Below are 20,198 nucleotides of genomic sequence, written 5' to 3' on the forward strand. Positions count from 1 at the left end.
ATAATAATTACTTCTCTATTAAATTACATAAACTTGTTTTAATTTACATCATTTTAGAGATCGAGGTTAGATTGTTGTTAGTCGTTTTGTCTCATTACGCGCGGTTCCGGAAAAGTTAAGAAAGAAATTTAAATGTTCAATCGGATATTCGTTGAGGACTCGGGTTATCCGTGAGTACGATCGGTCTTCCGCAGTGCTGACGCAAGAATAGTACCATCCGAGATACGCGTAGGTGTCAGCAGGAAAACTTTATTAGCGTTTTTCGCGCGTCTGTCGTGACGCAAGTGAAGAAATTGCGAACCGGTCCGGGGAACCGCGAGCAAATAAGATTGTAGAGGAAGAAGTTCGATGTTTTTCTCATTATGTTAATACCTTGCGGACCTGATAGTTCGTCGCTGGCCAAGCTTAGCTACCCGCATATTTGTTTACGTCAAGTATTCGTAAGGTGATCTACTGATACGTAGGTAAAAAACGTTATCGCGTTGACCCTCTGAACTTATTTCTTTAATGTGACTTGACGTCAGTTTTGTTTGCAGGTGTTTTTACGCTGAGTCACACTTGACATTTCCAAATTGCGTAACACCATTTTCAATATTATCAAGAAGAATTATTTAAACCGGTTTCTATCGGTTGATTTTCATTTGCAGTATACTCCAAATGCAATACTTAAAATAATACGGAGTTATTAGAGAAAATATAAAAATAATTCCACATGAAAAAATGACAGAATAAATACTAAACTGTAAGACATTTAAAATTGCACTCATTTTCATAATGCTTATTAATTAAACATTTTCATGTACTAACGTTATACAATAACGAGTCAGACTTCTGGCGTAGCTTTTTAGATCAATATATTCAACGGAAATATATCTTACTCCGTTAGAATAGAAATTGAATTGTCCCTATTCCAAAGAAATTGAAATAAAAGACTGTTTTGCTGTTATCAAATTCTACTTGGAAAGTTCAAGAGTAAATACCTATAAGGGACACAAAGTTTCTTTGTATTCCCACAAATGATGGATGACGGAATGATTCTGATCAAAGTTGTAAAGAAAATTATACGGCAAGGGGTTGAGACTGCGCAAGAAACACGAGGTACTTCGTCATCCGTCCGCGATGCGTTAAACCGCCTCTTTTTCGACGCACTTGCCGCGCTACCTTTGAGCAATGCGATATCGCTTCGGAGAAGACAAACAGTTACGAATCGGTGAAATAAGCGCGTTGAACGAGTACAACTCTCCCCTCCGCCTATATTCTGGAAACGCCGTCGATTTACGACCGCACGGGATTAATTTGAAACCGCGGATCTCGAGCCACAATTCACTGAAACGTCGCTTTGTCTCCGGCGACGTTTTGATTGATTTATCAGGGGTTTTCCTCGCGTCGCGTCGAAATATTTCTGATAACTTGAAGCTGGGCTTGCTGAAGCCACCGAACAGAGGACGCGTCGATTATTTTAACGGATCATTAAACTTCGCTCCAAGTGCAGTATGTGGAATTGGCAGACAATTCATATTTTTAAGTGTGAGATTTTGTTACTTTTATCAGCGGAATTGCTTTAACCTTTTGCGGTGGGTAGTTTGTTAGGAATAAGAAGCTACATCACACGCTAAACTTTTAAATACGAGAAAAGAAAAAACTGATCGCTTTTTCTTCGAATGATTATATTATTTACTTGAAAATGTTCGTCTTCGAAGGGTTAATATCTTAGGTATAGTACATAACAAATACTTGTTGATTGATTTACTTCTTTACATGTGACTGGAGGATATTGTATTGTATATGTGTTGAGAAGATATTATAAATAAGAAACTTAAGAAACATCAATTTAAAATTATTAAGATAAATTAAGAGAACTGTTTCTTTCTTAATAAGTTTCCTAATATTTAGAGTCCAGTGAAGGCTTCGGTGAGAAAGAATCGATTAATTAAATTCCACAGTAATTATATTTAGTCCTAAACTAGAATTAACTGCTTCATGACAATTGCAACTAGCAAATTTGTGCGAAGATTACTTCTGAGATTGCGTCAATCAAATGAATCAACAAATTCCCGACGAGAGTCGATACAAATCGAACAAGTTGATAGAAATCTTGCTAAACATCGTTAATTACCAATCACCCGTCGATTGAGTGTTAAACAGCCTAAATAAAGAAAAAAAGAGAAAGAATAAATATCATTCATTGTTTCCACGAATCCGCCCAAAGTTCATCAAGATAGCAGTCTACGGAGAACAATGAGGATATCTTTTGAATCTTATCGTCTCAAAGTGCCTCGAGGAAAGTATTTTCAATCCTAACGGGACAAAGAGTTCGGGAAGTAGCAGGAGAATCCTTGGAAGATCGTCGAGCGTCGACAGGACACGCGAAATCTGATAGTAAGGATATTATTCTCAAGTGGAATGAAACTGTTCTGGCCAGACCGCAAAAATTACCGTCAATATCTAATCGTCTATAACTTTCTCCTTAACACTTATTCTTTATACCTTCTCATTTATTTATTTCTACAAAGATACAGTTTATTTAAAGCGAATAATAAATAATAAAATAATATTGTTAGAATAATACTATCTCCAAACTGACAATGTTGACAATTTGACAATGACACCATTTTCAAAGAAGAACGTTTCCTTAAAAGTTTAGGTCCTAGAACATTAGAAATCCTGGTAATAATGTAACTATTAAGTAGAATAAGACGGTTCGTATCAGACCACCAGAATTACTTTGAATATTAAATATACTCGCAAATACTTCTTTCTTCACATGTTCTGAAGAGAATTGACAAGGCACGATTTGTTTAAAGAAAAACTACAATGTTTAACAGTAGGTTTATTGAGATTTATTGTACAGTTTATTCTATTGTTCCTAGAAAAACTGATGTTCGTTCATAGGTCTTGGAAATCAGAGGTTTAAGAATAGGCAATTGTGATTCATATTCGAGCAGTCGCATCAGTCAAAATCAATATAAACATTTACCATATAGTGTGTATAAAATTCGATATACGTTAGATTGACGTGCCCTGTACACTTCGCGTTAAACCGACGATGCTGTGATTCTGGAAAAACGGGAATCGTTCGAGGGAGATGATCCAGCGCCGACAGGACGCGGAAGCGGGAATCTCGCGCGACCGCTCGATAATTTCATCGTCTGCAGGGAACGTTTGAATCGGTGGCAGCGAACTTAATACCTAAAAAGAGAGTATCCGTCGACGGCGGGGGACAAAGAAGAGATGAAGAAAGCCAAGACCATTATCCGGGGAAATACGGCCGGTTGTCATCTTCAGAGGCCGCTGCAGACGATCCAAGATTCGCTGGTCTATTCCGCCGACTCTTCCAGACCGATCTGACACGGGACTGCGATCGTGTCCGACGATCGCGGAAAAATATTTCGGAAAAACCTGATCGAGCATCTGTTTCATGAAATATCTAAACACTCTGCGCTGCTTTATCGTGTGTACCTTAATATCGGTTTTATTCACAGACATGTTTCCAGTCGAGACTGTAACGGTACGTGGCTCGCAGCGTTGGTAGGAAATAGCATTGACCGCTTACAGATGTTTAGGTATAGGCAATTAAGCCTACCCTAAAGTCTGTAAGTCGGCGAAAATATTTTACACTTTTTACACGTGCGTAGCTGATTAGGCTACCCTACCATAAACGCTGCCAGCCATGTCCCGTTAAGGCTTCTTCGGCCGCACGGTCAGCGCGGCTCGGAAAAAGTTTCCGAATTAGAAATTCACAATTTTTCCCCTGCCAAAAAAATCGAGGCGACGTTGGAGAAGGGAATTAGCTCCACCCTCGAAGTTTCCAAGGGGTAAGGCCTTTCCGAAGACGAAGATAAATAAAGCGGAAAGGCGCGAGGAAGCGCATTACAGTTCTGCCTCCGAACACGCGCCTACGTAAATAAATAACTTGTAAACATATTTGTCGCGAGTATTCAATAACACATTACATCCCGACAGAGACATTTTTAAATAGTATTATTATTATACAATTATAATTTCTCATATTTTTTACGGTTATCATGTTTCAAATATTTTTTACAATTACAATTTTTGTATTTTTTAATAATTTCACTTGGAGAATGAATAATTGAGTCTCGAGTTATAGAAAAATATCCACTGTTCATGATTATTATTATTTGATATTGAAGAAATGTTAGCAAAGAATATTGAATGATGAAAAGCTGACCAACTGACAGTAATTATTGTAAGACACTATAATTTTACACTGGTATTTACGATTTTATTATATGAATGTTTGTTATATAAGTTGATTCAAGTAGATCGTGTCTCGTAAAATTTCGTGTAACGCTAATAATACGGCTCGCGTTTATAGAAGAAATTATTTAAGGACTCGTGACCTCGTTTCGGAACAATTTTACCGATCGCGTTGAACGGTTGTCGCAGACCCAGCATTAATCTTTTCACGGTTCGCGGTTTAGACTGCTCCGCGACGCGAACGGCCTGACAAATCACTGGCAAGGAAAATGTTTTTCTGTCCTGAGAGCAAATATTGTGCCGTGATGATCGAGGAACGATGCTTACGAAATTCAATGCTTCCGCTTAGTCTGCGGGTGAATGGAAAATGTTTCAGCATTGGAGTTTGCTACAATGCAAACGCAATGGCCGGTGACTGATTCAAATTTCTATGCACTTGTGTCAAATATATAATAAATATGTAATCAAAAGTACAATACAATTGAGTTGTGTATTATTTTCATTCTAAAATTAATATCTTTGAGTTCCGCTTGCAAATTACAAGTAGAATTTATTTCGCAGCGTTTTTGGCCTTCAAAGCATTTTACAGTACTGTTCGTCGCTTACAGATCACTATGCAATTACATTATTAGTAAATATAATTCCAATTTCTAATTTTAATATAATACAATAAAAGTGAGACAAAACTGTAAATACAATATTAATTTGCAAGACAAACGAGAGTCTTTTTTGTATTCGTTTCGCACTAAAGACTAATCTATTTACAGAACTGAAGAGACTACACCAAAACAATTGTTTCTCTGCCAAAAACGAACGCATTTACATCCAAATTCCCCAACCGAATTATCCCCTATTACATCAACTTTCCAAGACCCTGATCCTAGCCAACACATCATCCGCCCCTCATAATTAACTCAGAAACATCAAATCCCACGTGTCCTCCGTCAAACGTCTCTTTCATTACCAGTGAAACCCGCTTCCACCATCATTCTCCACTCGACATCGAACGGCCAGTATTTATAAATTCCCAGGGAATCCTTACAGCGAAGTTACGCGCACGTGACGTGAGTATTTACTAGCGATCATCGTAAGAGTCATCGACCAGACGCGGAACGTCCAATTTCGGAGTGTTCGTAAAGATCAGGAGTTCCGGCGACTGGATAAAAGAGTCGATCATATTAGCTTGTAAATTTCCGATCAAATTTTCTCCGATGCGTTCCTTTCGAACCGTCACTTTTCCCTATAAAATATTCTCAATTACGTTTCTGGCGGGGGGTACCAGCGCTCTCAGAGAACTAGACGCGGTAGAACGGGGAACACGGAACGAGCCGCAATCGGGAGAACACCGGAGGAGACAGGACACTTGGGAAATCCCGACGAGAATTACTTCACCTTATCGTTCCTAGTTATTGCAGGAAGTAGTTGAGAAACGGCACCGTTCGCTCGATAATTGCCAGATAACGCTCGCCGACCCAACCGCGAAACAATTGATTTTCACGACGCGGAATGGGGGAAAGAGGGGGGAAAAGAATCCTGGAGAGAGGCTGTCGCGTCTTTACCCGATGATAAATAATGCAAAACAGCCGCCTCCCCTGTCTTCTTCTCTCATCCAGCGATCGCTTGCGTCAACGGAATTGTTGTTTGTTCGGTCCGCGCATAAACGCTGCCACTGCATAAGCGTTTTATCTTCGTTAATTCGGAATTAGTCACGGGCCGGTCTCTGCGAGATCGGTTCGCGGAAACATCGACGGCTTTCCGTTTCGATCCACGACGCGACTCGCGTTGAACTCCTCTTCTTTTACCGGCGCTCCGCGAGCAAAGAAACTTTTCTCGGCCCGTTTGGTTCTGAGCATTGTTCCGATGAGTCTGTTGACTGAAAGGGGATTTGTAATTCACGCGGATAACTGTTTCACGTTTATATTGGTTTTTCGTTGTGGCTAGAATTTAAATTAGCTTGAGAAGATGAAGACGTTTTAGTGTAACTTTCGTTCGAGTTTGAATATTCATGCGAAGCAGTGTTTGATAGTACTGGGGTTGATAGTACTATCGGATAAATATACGTTGCTGTTATGTACACACGAGTTAATATTGATTTCGCAATATCCTAATTTTTCTAGAATGATTTGTAAGATAATTTTTAAAATTCTTCTAATTCCTTTAGTGAGAAATGAAGAATTTCCGATTGAATCGGAAGAAACCTTTTTAAATAGTAAACACGATCTCTTAAAAGCCCGATTGCGAAATTCGTTCGCGCGGTCATCGTAAAGTTTATCTTCGAATCGATTGTGTTTCCAAGCAGGGTGTTCCGAATGAGAGGTCTCCTGGCGTTTTTTTTTGTTCCTCCATCCGTGGTTTTTCGATTTCGCGAAACGATTCGACGGAGAATAGCGTGTGGCGAAGTGGAGACGCGGTAAAGTTCGAAGTAACAGTCGAAACGTCGTCGGCCGTACCCGAAACCGCGATACGGAAGAGCAAACACCGATAGGATTTCCGCGGGCCGCGGTTTCCGCACGGATGAACGAAGAATTTCTTTGTTACCCGCCGGAGAACCGCTTTCCTTTCGCGGCTCGGGAATCTCGCGAAAATTTACGTCGCGTCGCTACGCTGGAGGACTCGGTTCAACGCTCCCGTCAATAATTTTAAGGCACGTTCGCGCGAAACGTTTCGCTCAAGACATTCGAATGGCAAAGACGTTCTCATTTTTCCAAGATTCCATAGGAAATCAATTCTGTCTTAAATTACAAACTTTTTAATTATAATCTTTTCCATTATGACATTTTTGACGTCCTTATAAATTGAATCGTTAAGAGTGTTACATTCTCTCATCATATATTATGCATAATAAAATGTTATTATATTAATATTACCAATAATAATAAACGAAGACAACCATTTTTAAAGATTTAATTTGTAGAATCATCGTAAAATGTCTATATAACATTCGAAAGGAACTTGATAATCTAATATTACACTTAATAATGCAAAATCAATCGTTCAGTCACAATATACCTATATTCTCCATTGAGATATTGTTCCAATACGTTCAATCCTCAGACATTCAACACAAAATTGAAGAAATCCCTTCCTGCAATATTAATCGACGCATCGTCCGAGACAATTCCCTTCCGCCGTGCAAGCGATTCGGTTTCATTCATTCAATCGGACAAGAATTCACCTTCCACGCGGGCCGGCCAACTTTCCACGATTTATTTCCCTTAGGAAAACTCTTTCGCCGTCAATCTAAAACAGTCCGGCGAACAATGGGTGGGTCGGTAGGCGGCGTCGACCGACGAAAAAAGGACCATTCAGCGTAATTTCAATTACCGCGTTAAAGGGAGCTACTCTGAAGCAGCTGACACGGACTGCATAAAGAAAAAAAGGGAAAGGGAAACACGCCAACCCTCTGAGGGTTGCGGAGGAGGGTTGATGGTGTTTGAAAGGCGGCGCAAAAGGGTTGCCAGCCTTCGACGCGTCGCCGCGTACCCGCGAAAAACCGTGCCGGCTCCTTTGAGGGTGTCTACCCAATAAAAAGAGCCGTTTTCTGGGGCGGCTGACCGCGATTTCCATTCCGGGGACCGGAAGGAAGAGAATGTGGGCGGGCTGATCGATCGGAAGCCGCGCCCGCCGCGGAATACAGGGCTGCTCTGTCGCGTCGCTCGAAAGAAAAAGGGCTTCTCGACTACACCCTTAACCTCTTGCACTGGAAATTAATTCAGAGATTTGGCGGAGTCTTGCGCGATGAATTTCGTTTTTATCTATTTCACGCAGATATATACAGTAGTTGAGCTACCCGTTCGACAAATCGATTAGCTTTACAAAATAGAAAGTAGAGAAACATGATGATCAAATCCAAAATCGAATCATCGTAATAGAATGTGTTTTATTTAATTCACACGGATACAGCCTCGATCTAAGAAATATGTGAAATACTTAATATAGTATATTCTTGAGGTCATTTTTATTATTACTGCAATTTTTCCATGACCAATAAAGAAGTTTATATTAAAAATATGTTAACAGTTAATGAAGCACTTTAGTGATACAATCTTAAAACATTCAGAGTGTGGAGTTAATCAATTTAACACGTCTACGGGTCAAAAGGTTAACGCTTTGTGACGAGCATCAAATTTTGGAAATGAAAAAGTATGGTTACTTTTTCGCGTTTTTCTTCTGTAAGGTGAGAACGGAGTTGAAAAAAATGGATCGCGGAAAGCAAAATGATAGAATCTTTACGGTTTATAATAATCTCGGAGAGAATGATGTACGTCTTCTTATTGTAAAGTCACGGAAGATCAGAGATTGACAATTTTTCGATTACGGCTTACTGATTTCTTCATTTTATGGAGTCACGTATATTAGTTATAGTATTTGAGTAAATGATATTCAGTTCCTGGCGAAATAGACGAGAATAAGTATTTTGCATAGACTCTCAAAGAACCTCGGGAATTTTAAAAGTAACTCCGGGGGTTGATGATAGCAGTGGCTGTAGCGTCCACACGCAGGGCGGAGAACTGGTTTTATTGCGGTTTAGAAATCGATAGTTGATGGTCCCCATTGAGAGACTTGAATATTGCAATTTTCAAGTAGCGGGGGATGATTTGGTCGATAAATGTCTGGGAAACTCTACAAAATAATTCTTTGTATTTTTCATTTATGTCTTCTCATATTGTCTGAAGATACAACATTTATGTTTTAAACGTTCGAACTTGTCACAGTCCAACTAAATCCATTTCACCACGTCACTGTCTGACTTTTAAAACAGTATTAAACAAGCTCGTGTAAAAAAGAAATCAAATATCCGTTTGGAATACGGTAAGACACCTAACACTCGAAGTTAAAAGTTTCTAAGTAACTAGGAAGAAAAAATAAATAAATGAGAATTATAATAAATGAAGAGAAAGATCTGTGATCGTATAAAGTATCGTGAATCGGATCGATCTGCACAGAAACTGGTTTCGGACGGGATTGTCCGGTTTATACATTTTTTAATGGAACATCATGGAAGCAATTAATATGAAATGGTTCGGAGCTCCGAGAATTACGAGGCCGTCCACGAGGCGGTCCTTTTTTTGTCAAGAAATGACTCCCATCCCCAAAGAGAAGTCTGCGAATTATCGACAACGGTAGATACTTGTTAAAGCGGAAACGAAAAGTTACGGGAAGAAGAGAAGGATTTGGACGGGGCCGATATCCAGCCGATATCTAGATCCCGGTCTCGTAAATCGAGATTTGCGGCGTTCACGACGCAATAACTTCGACACCGAGCTGCGGCTGTGGTTTGCTTCCGAAGAAATAGTTCTGGCTGCAGTTCCGCGGAAAATCCAAGAGGAGTTCTGAAAGGAAAAGAACTCGGAATCCGATAAATAACTGTACCCGACAGGGTTAATGGAAAACTACCCTCACTTGCGCTGCGATACTCGAAAATAATAGAAGCTATGCGTTCCCTGCTATTGTTCACTCTTATAATGTTACTCTGATACAGCTCAGTGGAACAAAATGAAATACCCCTTCAAAGTTTCTTTTAACCTTTGCCAACAACCTTCTTATCTTCAAGAACGAATTGAACCACACGTATAAAACATCAGCAAAGTTTCGAGTAATTCAAACGAATTAAAACTATGCATATTGTTATTAAATTCTCATTGTCACTAGCAGATATTCAAGATACCCTGCGCATTTCATAACAAACATAAACTAACATTACAACCACTTAATATTAGTCTTGACGAAAAAGAGAATAATTGATGATTCCGTAGTATTTAAAAAAAAACTTTCAAATTCAATAGCAGATTTATCACAGGGACTACTAAGAAATACTCAAGTAATCAGAAAAAAACCGCAAAAAAGAACCAATGATTCAACGAGTCAACGCCCTCGAACCGATCCAATCAATAAATCCATGGAGCGCTATGAGTCCTGGAATCTATACTTCAAACGTGTTTTCGATGAAAGTTTATTTCGTGCACGAAGAAAGCCCAGGGACAGGGGATTAAAACATAAAAATGGAGTCGAAGGAAACGGCCGCGGGAGGTTTCGAAGTTCTTGAAGCGTTCGGGAGTAAAAAATAGTCACGGGATCAATCCCGTCCACGCTCGCCGCTGCCGCTGCCGCCGCCGCCGCCGCCGTCGCGGATACGACTCGGCCGACGGGGAAACGGAGGCAAGAAGAAAAGAAAATAAAAGGTTTCCAAGACACGGGCCCGATCGATACCTTCTTCTCATGCAACGGACGCACCCCGTGCACCGGGAACGCGCACCGACCGGCTCTATAAACGGCAACTTTCGACCGCTTCCGTGCTCCCTCGCGATACCAATGTTCCCGGTATCGAAACTTCCCATCGGCGCGTCGTTCCTTAAAAGCTTCCGGGTCTGCGGAACATCCCGCCCGCCGCCCCGCCCTAAAATACGGTATACATCAACGTTTCCGGTATCCGTGGGAAAAAAACTGTTTGCTCGCTTAACAAATCGGGAATCCATTAACGCTACTCGACGTCGTTTCCTCTTACGTTGCTACGAAGGTTTAGGTAGCATGTTTCCGGTATTCCCTATTATGTGCATGACAATTTAACCCTTTGACTATGAATGTCGCTGTATTGATATTGTTCTGTCGTATATAGATTCTAAAATTGAGAGTGAATAATTTAATTATTTACAGTAACGAATAAATTGAATAGCTTCCTTTTGTTTTAGTATGTGAAAGTTTGACATATAATATAGCTTCTTATAAAGAAGGTTTTGAATGTTTCCAAAAATAACAGCAAAGGCTAAATTGTATTTTATGTTTTCAGGTAAGAGAGTTCGACTTTAGCAATAGTGTAATTAACTCGCGTGAAAGTTTCTTTAGGAGTAAAATATTTGGAAAATTGTATTTACTGAAATATTTCTGTTCAATGGTGCATATCGTTTCATCTGTTTCATTACAGAAGAAGATAATTCAGGTTTATTGAGCCTCGTGAGTTTTGAAATTCGATTATTTTGTTTATAGTTCCACGCAGACGAGTCGAGTTTCTCGAAAGAGTCGCGTAACCCTTGCCGAGTCGAGACGCGAAGAGACGAGACGAAACGAAGGCGAGCCACGCAAGCTCACCTCGAGCGACGCGTTCTCGAGACCTGTTTACGTAAGTGTGAATAAGACGTGCCGCATTCTAACTGTGATCTATTTGCGTCCCCTGCTCTACGAGATCCCAGCCCGCACGCGGCCCGAACAGACCTAATTTTATATTCGGAGCAAAAACTCCGGCACCATTGCCAAGTGGAGCTCTAACAATCGGCTCCTCGGCCCCCGTGCGCGCTCGCGCCGCGTCATCTAACCCGGATACCCGGTGCCGTATCTCACGATCAACCCTTTCCCATTTACACTGGAAATTTCCACGTAAATATCTTTAACGCAAATGTTTCTCGCTGGAACCTCTTCCCCTGGGAAACTGTCATTTGGTTTAAAGTCTTCGAATCAATTCTTCGCGGACGAAGACGCTTTTAAAGCAGTACTTTTACCCGAGGATGTTAAATTATATATCACTTGAATACCAGAAAAGAAGGATACTATGTACTTGTCTTTCGTTGTTTGAATAATTCAATTATTCGTTTGCAACTCTGTATCCCAGACATGAAAGTTTGATACCAACATGGCGACATTCTTCGCAGAGTTAAGGTTTAAAGAAGTATAGCGATGTCACGAGAATATGCTACTTTAAATAAAATTAGTATACGATAAATTAGTTCTAACAGATCACTTCATGGGTCTTTGCGATCGTGTATCGAAACAGACTGAGCATTTTATTCCAATATATATTTTAACAATTTTTGTCATAACTATATTATATAAAACTATCACTTCAGTACTTCCCAATCATTTTTGACCAAACGATTAAAGTATTATATTAAACTACAATTGAATCGAATAACCTTGACGCAAACTACGAAGTGAAAAACGAACAGTTCTCTAGGAGTTGAAATTTGCAGTAATTGTATGAGACACCCGGTACACAGGTCAGATTCGTCTAGCAGTAGTTCGTCAGTCGCTGACCACCGAGTTTCGAATTGTCGAGGAACTCGCTGCGGTGAAGACATTTCGAGCAGTTCGTAAAACCAAGACCAGTGACAGAGGAATCGTTCATTTCCTATGGTTTCCCATGGCGCTTTCCGCTTTAAGCCACCCTTTGTAATTGGATCGGCGAAACAAAAGAACGGGGGTAAAGTTTGACGGTCGAGACAAGAGATAATGCCCGCCATGAGGACAGCTTTCGGAGCTTCAACGGCAGAAATACGACAACGGGCTTCCAGGGATTTCTGTGGTGCACGAAGGAAGAATTAGTTGGCTAACCATGCTGTCATTCTCATATCTCAATCGTGATCGTGGATTTTTTACTTGGCCATTGTACCGAACATTCTACTTAATATTATATCCATTAATGATTGTAATGTTCGTTCCTCGTTAGATTGCAGATAGAAATGCAGATTTCATGCATTTATTGCGATCAGAATACTAACAAGTTTAACAGAGTAGAAAGATCTTGCAATTTTATTCAGTAAATGAAATGTTAGTTTCTGTAAATTAATCCTTCAAAATCAATTTACATAATCATCCGCCGTTCGCTCGTTGTGTACAGTTGCAAAACCTATAATCTATCTTACGCGCTTATGGATTATTCGATTGTGCAAACGCTAGAAAGATTCAATGTAACTCTTCCGTGAAACGCTCTAATGACATCACTGCAATGAATCATGTATTTTCTTTGATACAAGTTAGCTATTATTGTTAGATTGTAGATTTCATTAATGTTGCGTCGATGAAGCTCACAATTGCAAAAGTAAACTACTGTTCAACCGTAGTCCTTGAAAATTGAATCTTAAAAGATGGCACTTGCATCGAAGTGTGCAATCTGCTTTATTCAGCTCTCTTTTGTTTACGTTATTATATTAATACTAGTTTATAATCTGTTATCCATTACTCATTAACATAGAATCCAATAACATGTATGCGAAGCCGAAGATCACTTAACGGTCGGCACAACGTTAATTAACGTACACTAATCAAGATTCGCGGGTTCTGAGAATAAATTACATTCTCTTTCGCAATCCTCTTACGTTGTTTTCGGCATTTCGTCCTCCGTCGATATTAACCCGTGTCCGCGCGATGACTAAACTCGAAGGGCGCGCGAACACGAGGGCGCATACACAGCTGGCTCGTTCGTCATTATTAATTGCTACATCGAATTCGTGTTTCTGGCTCGAATTTGTCACCCGCCGATTATATATAGCGCGGCCGCGAGCATTCTATTTTCACGGGCCGATAAATAATTGCATTCAGATTCGTAACAACCGCGCCATGCGTTGCCAACGGTTGAGCCTCGTCGATCGGGATGTTGACGACAACATTATCGATAACTTTCGAATTAATTTTGAAACCGAGACACCGCGCAACGCCCAAAACGCGACACCCGTGGACGCGAGAAGCGGGCATGCGAAATGATGAACAACTTTGGAAAATTCTGACTCGAAAGACAGTCTAAGACGCCGGCACCGAAATATTTACGAGTGAGTTCAACGCCCGCAACGTCGTGCGTCAGCGATTCCGAACACGAATCCGTGTCTTATGCGATGAAAGGAGATCGAATGCTTGGAAAATAATCGATTTCGCTTGTAATCTCTTGGAAAGTGTCCAGTTTTTCCACACTCGTCCGTTAGGCTTTTATAAAATGATTCATATCCGACTTATCTTGTATAAAATAGGGAACTATATCAATTTCTGCGGAAACTATTTCAATTAACTTGAGGAAGTTGATAATATAAGGCATTTCTGTTTAAAACATTCTTATACACATATAACTATGTACAAGAATGAAAAATATCAATAAGAAGTGTGCATAGTAGAAAAACATAAAGAAATACGTTAGAAGAACTTAAAATTTTCTACTGTTAAAACCTTAGCAACGAAGTTTCTTAACCCCTCATTGTATTATACAATTTTCTTCGAAACTATAAAATTAACTACGTTCTTTAACTTCATTATACTATCAATAATTCACGAGGAAGACAGAATGAAATTTTCTATTCATCGCAAGCACGAAGCTTGCACTTTTCACCTTCGTTCGGTCATTATCTACCTTGTTCATCCTTGTTGCAAGCAAGCGTCGGCTACACACACATCTTTATCACGTATACACTTCTAATATTATTAAATAAATCTAAGTAACTTGAAAATGGTTACATCAATAACTCATATAGATAACGTTAAAAAGTATACCTGTGCTGTTTTGTAATTCTCGACTTCAATTCTTATAAGCCTGATACAATATTACAAAACAGGGGTTGACTGGTTTTACTTTATGCAGCTTGTAGTGTAAACTAGCCTGGCAATAGTCGTGGCGCGGAAAAGCGGGAGAACCGTGTCGGCCCGTTTCGCATTCCCGTTCAGTCAGTCAACAAGGAAGTCGATTGGCCGTCGAACGTGCAAACATCAGGCGACACGTGCCGTACACGACGCGACGCCATAAAACGCGTGTACCGCGCGACACGGCGTTTAAAGCGTTTTCACGAGGGGACACCGCCGCGCTATAAACTTTATCAGTTGGGATCTTCTGTCGCGATACCGACTTTCTGCCACGCTAATCACACGCAGCAATAAATCGTTCCTTCCGTGTTCCAAGGTGGATGCATCACGCGCGCGACTGCTCGTAAAATGGCGTCACTCGGGACTCGGGTTATACACTTTGAGAAACCTGACGCGCTTCGACGTTCACGAGAATCAACGAAGAGAACCTGTTGGTTCGCGTCTTCCATTAAATCTACTTACTCGTGGGAAGGATTTTATGGTTGCACCGCCGTTTCGATTCTGAGATTGAAGAAAGGAAAATCGCTTACCTGTAACAGAAACAAGAGGGAATGATGAGTAAAGAAATGGTTTTATCAAATTAATAACTACATTATAATTACTTAGATTATTTAGAAATTGAACTACGTCGGCATTATGTTTGAATATTGTGTTACTTTTATCGAACACCAAACCGGCGGAATATATTGAATTTCAGATATGATGTTATAAAGATATATTCATGATAAAGTAAATCCAGTAAATAAGATTCTTACAAAACGTCAAAAGACTTAATAAATGGTATTTTCTCAGAAGATCCATCAATAGAATACAATTTTCTTACGGCATATCTAGCATGTCCCTAACAATAAAGATAACTCATATATTAACCCCTACTATATCATTTCTGCCGCAATTCATCGCAATTTCGCTGTCTCCATCAACGAAAATACTATCTACAGTACTTCAATATAATCCCTAAATTGCGTTCTATACATATAACAACACTCTCCCCATGGAATTACATCAAAATTATAGCCAAATAAACAAGGCGAAGTAAAGCACAAACATATAGAAAATACTCCCACAAATTCCAAAATCTGGAATGATCACTTCAAACTTCCTGCGATGTATTTACTTCACGTGGAATCAGCGTGAACACATAAGATCGGTACCGTTGTATACTTTCGACGGTTCGAATAGGAAATTGTTGTTCGAAGAGACGCGCGGAGGTTTTTGGCGTTAATGGTGCTAGACAGACACGGAGTCTATTCTGGTCGAGGCCGGCCTATGTTTAGATAACTCGAGAACGTTTACCGAATATAGAGCTATGGCGGTCTCTATCCGCAGCTATTGACTGCGCGAAATTTTGGCCGGACTCGCCTGTAAGCTCGGATTCTTTATTCCCTCGTTCCACCCCTCCGCCTTCCGTGATTGCGGCGCGATTCACTTGGCAGTGATTTCGGTTGGCGAGCGCTCAGCTCTTCAGCGGCGCGGCTCTTGAACGGGACGCGGTCGAGCGCCGCCATTTGCGCGATCGTATCATCCGCGGAAAATGAATCGACGTTTCGAGAACCCGCGTCGATCCGTCGGTGTATGCCAAAGGCTGAACACATCGCGGTTAGTGTGTCTAAGTATACGTCGACCATCGCGCGTTTTTTGCAAGCGATTCAAACTTCTTCGAATGAAAACTCTCGTAAACCATGGCGGATGATTCGAGCGATAAATAATGATTTAACAGCAACGGTTCATTATTTTATATAACTCGACGATGAAGAGAATGACAGAAAAGGGGGAAAGAAAGCGCTAATGGCAGGAGATGCGTTGACAAGAGAAATGAGAGATCCTTCCCATTAGTTGATAATGTGTTAAGACATTGCCAGTCGGTGGGATTTTTGCAGTTCTGTGGTAACCTTTTCGAATTGAAACTCTCATAAAGCATGAAAGATGGCTTGAGCAGTAAATAATGATTTAATAGCAGTGGTTTGTTATTTTATGTAACTTGAGCGTAATGAAAGTAACAGGGAAAGAGGAAAGCGCTGATGGCAAAGGACAACGCGTTGTCAAGAAAAATGGGATCCTTCCCATTAGTTGATCATGTGTTAACACATCGGTGACTTTTCCGAATTGGAACTCTCATAAACCATGGGAGACGGTTCGAGCAATAAATAATGATTTAATAGCAGTGATGCGTTATTTTATATGACTCGGTCATAAAGAAAGTAACAGAAATGGGGGTAAGACAGTACTGATGGGAAAGGACAGCATGTTGTGAGAAACAGGGGATCCTTCCCATTGATTGATAATGTTAGAAGTTTATATTACATAGACCTTATTGCGATTTTTTTATCCTTTTATCCTGCTCAGATAAACGCAATGCATTAAACGCCTCGACCATGAGTCACCGCGCAAGATATTTAATCTTGTCTGCAATAATATCGATTCAAGGATTTTCGTTGATATTTATACATGGATAATCTTGTCCAAATGGATGCCCAGAATTTTGTTAAACGTTAATCCTGCTTTGATCCCATTCCACGAATTTATTCCGATGTTTGCGACAGTGGTTCGATAAATTTTGGTAAGGAAGTGAAACTTTTCTCTTTCACGTTTGTAACTGGTGTTCGAGGATCATTAAAACTGAATTTAGTTAAGCCTTAATCAAACTTTCCCCTTACCTAGTAATATCTTTTGTAAAACTAAAAGTTTATGTATATCAAATACAATAATATTATTATGTAACGAAGATCCATAGAATTTCTGAGTTTCTAGTTCGTCAGTTAAAGATTAGCAGAAATTTGTTCAGCCGTAACATAAATTTCCGGAAGCGTGGCAAATGATAAAGATCGATCTCAATATTACAAGGAAGATATCAGAATCTTCGTAGATCAGCGATTTCCATACCGTAACACATGAAGAGTTTAACAGAAATTAAATTTTATATCTTATTTTCTAAAGCATTATCATGTCGAGATTAGATATTTTTAAGGGGGCGTAGCAACATAAACTTTGGAAACCATTGCAGTAGATCATTTTTTTCTCTCGATTTGATCATCGACCGAAACAACGAAATTCGAGTTCCATCAGATAACGATCTCCCTTCTTCCGAAATGACGCAACGGCTCCGAAAAAAGAGGAATTATCGTGACCGGATAACGTTTCCAAGTAATGGAATCCTCCCGTGGAAACTTCGTCTTTTCCCTTGGTCGGTTATCGCGGCGGACGACGAATTTTTATCGCTCGTCTCGAGATAACGATACACACCGGTGCGAGTTAAGGGGCTCATGCTCGTTACGAGTGTGTTTATCGTACCGCGGGTTGCACAACTTTGTTAAGACGATTCTTCAGGCAATAATCGTAACGCGACTCGCCGCTGGGAAGCTCCTACGTAGAGGAACAAGTGTGTATAAATAAAAAGCACAGGACACGTCAGTTCTGTGGTAAAAGAGCACGAGCACAGAACGAAAAGCGTACGAGCCGAAGAGAAAGTTGTCATCAACGGAGACGGAAAGCAGTTCGAGTAAAAAAAGATAAGGGTGCAGCAGTAAAAGAAGGAGATAATTTAAATAAAAAGAAAAGAGTTTATCAGTAGTGTGGAAGAAGATAATGAGCACAGACTGAGGAATGTGTGAACAGGGAGAAAGTTTACACGAGACCAGACAGAAAATTGTTCAAGTAAAAAATAGAAGTACACAAGTGAAAAGAGGAGTATACACTTCCGGTAAAAAGTTTGGGACTACTTCACACGTAACGTCGCAAATGAAAAATTGTATATCTTATAAATATATAGAATAACATAACAAAAATGATGTATCTCAAATTTATAAAATAAAATAACAAAAAATATATACCTTTATATTTGACTAATATATTCATGTTCCTTTTCTACAAAACATGGAAGTTTTTATTTTGACCGACAGTGGATATTGCAAAGAGAGATTATTCACTATGTTCTGTGTTACGATAACCGTGAATGTATAAATTTGATACAGCGTTTCGATACGATAAATCCTTTAGCTTACGAGTGATTTTACTCGCCGCACACGTGGCCGCTCAACGGGTCTCCCACAAAACAAAGATGGCCCGGCGATATTGTTAAAAAGATTCGAACCAGCCCGCGCGCTCGTTTCGTCGAATCGACGAGCCGACCTTTGCGTCGACGCAATCGGAAAGCCCCGCGGATTTTACGGCAGGTCGTAAATTAACGTGCCCGCTGAAAAGTAATTACTCTATTGGTTTGGTTTGAAGCTTCGAGTCGGACTTAGCTCCTTGTTGCACGATGTTCTTCGCAATTAAGCCGGTTAGATATATGTTACTGTTAAAAATTTACAAAGGTGCAAGACAGTTTTCTTCTGGTTGCAGGTGTACAGTTAATTTAACCCTTCGAAGACAATGTTGGTATAACGTAGCAAGCTACTAGTATTTTTATACGAATTTTCATCTTTATATTAAAGTATATTGAATATTTCGAATAAAAATGATGTCATAATAACATTTCAATATCCTATACAATAATTTTCTTATTTCATTTTTTTTAAATATAAAGCTGCAGAAGAAATGTTATTTTGATACGTTAATTATACGTTAATTATCAATTAATATATCATTCATAATAGAAAAATAATTATTCATTTCGAACCGTATGTAATAAATACCATTACTTTTAATTAAACTGATTAAGAAATCTTTACTACGAGTTTCAAACGTTATAACACGGTAAAGGATTAAAGACGATGATATCGATATGTTCGAATCGAGCGACGCGATTGAATCGTCGATCTAGAAACTTCTGGATCCTTCGAACGGAAGTCATTCGCTGATAGCGGAATGGTTCAATGATCGATAGCGATTTTCTCGTTTGTTTTACCATTGTCTGTGGAACTCGTATCGATTTCTCGGTCGATTGAGCCGCGTTTCGACGCGCGCGCCCCAATTTGGCCCATATTGGCCAACTTGGCCAGGCCGAAACGATACTTTGCATTACCCACACGGGCTGCCAAGGTCTGGGTTCAAGCTCTCTATGTATTCGAACGTCGAGTCTGTGTCAAGGCGATCCTCAGGAACGTGTCTCGAGAAAAATCGGTTCTATGACGTTATTTTGTCGAGGCTTGGCTTAATTATTAACAATGGAAGTACCGAGTAAAACTGTAATAACTTTTGTAAGTTTCTGCTACATTATCTTACGTAACTTAAACTATTGATTTTATAAATAATTTTAGATATTTAACACCATTATAACATTCGTAATTTCAAAGTAAGGAAATTAAAAGTTACTTTAATTAATACGATAGTTCTACCGTTAATCTCGATATAATGGCTTTAAAACTTAATGATTCAAACTTACAAACAAGGCTGTTATTATTTATATAGTTTGTTAATAATAATCAAGCGTACGAATTGTCTTAAGAATGCATCAATTGTGCATCTTTAATGCTTTTATTTTTAGCTGCCTGATTTTGTGACCTATTTCCTCGGGTGGAATATAAAATTTGAAATTTTGTATCGAGTTTCATCGAATAAAGGGGACAATTATCGGCGAAATTTGTCAGTCGGCACATGTAGGTTCCCCTTAGCATGCGAATGTCGCATGTCAATGGATACTGCACAGACAATGGACGCGTTACACGCGTTCCATCGAATGCCACGGTCTAACAGTTGCGACTCCA

General features: G+C 39.7%; 1 protein-coding gene across 3 annotated transcripts in view; it reads right to left on the reverse strand.

Moving 5' to 3' along the window:
- Positions 1–20,198, reverse strand: part of LOC116430522 (uncharacterized) — a 139,760-nt gene that overhangs the window by 29,381 nt on the left and 90,181 nt on the right. Inside the window, exon 2 of one of the 3 annotated variants that reach the window (XM_031984784.2) lies at positions 15,016–15,083. The exons of the other annotated variants lie outside the window; for them this stretch is intronic. The gene's annotated coding sequence lies outside the window, so the exon portion shown is untranslated. The remainder of the gene's footprint in view (positions 1–15,015; positions 15,084–20,198) is intronic. 3 annotated transcript variants of the gene reach the window in all.

Source organism: Nomia melanderi, chromosome 11 (genome assembly GCF_051020985.1).
Source record: "Nomia melanderi isolate GNS246 chromosome 11, iyNomMela1, whole genome shotgun sequence".
In the NCBI taxonomy this organism is placed as follows: domain Eukaryota; kingdom Metazoa; phylum Arthropoda; class Insecta; order Hymenoptera; family Halictidae; genus Nomia; species Nomia melanderi.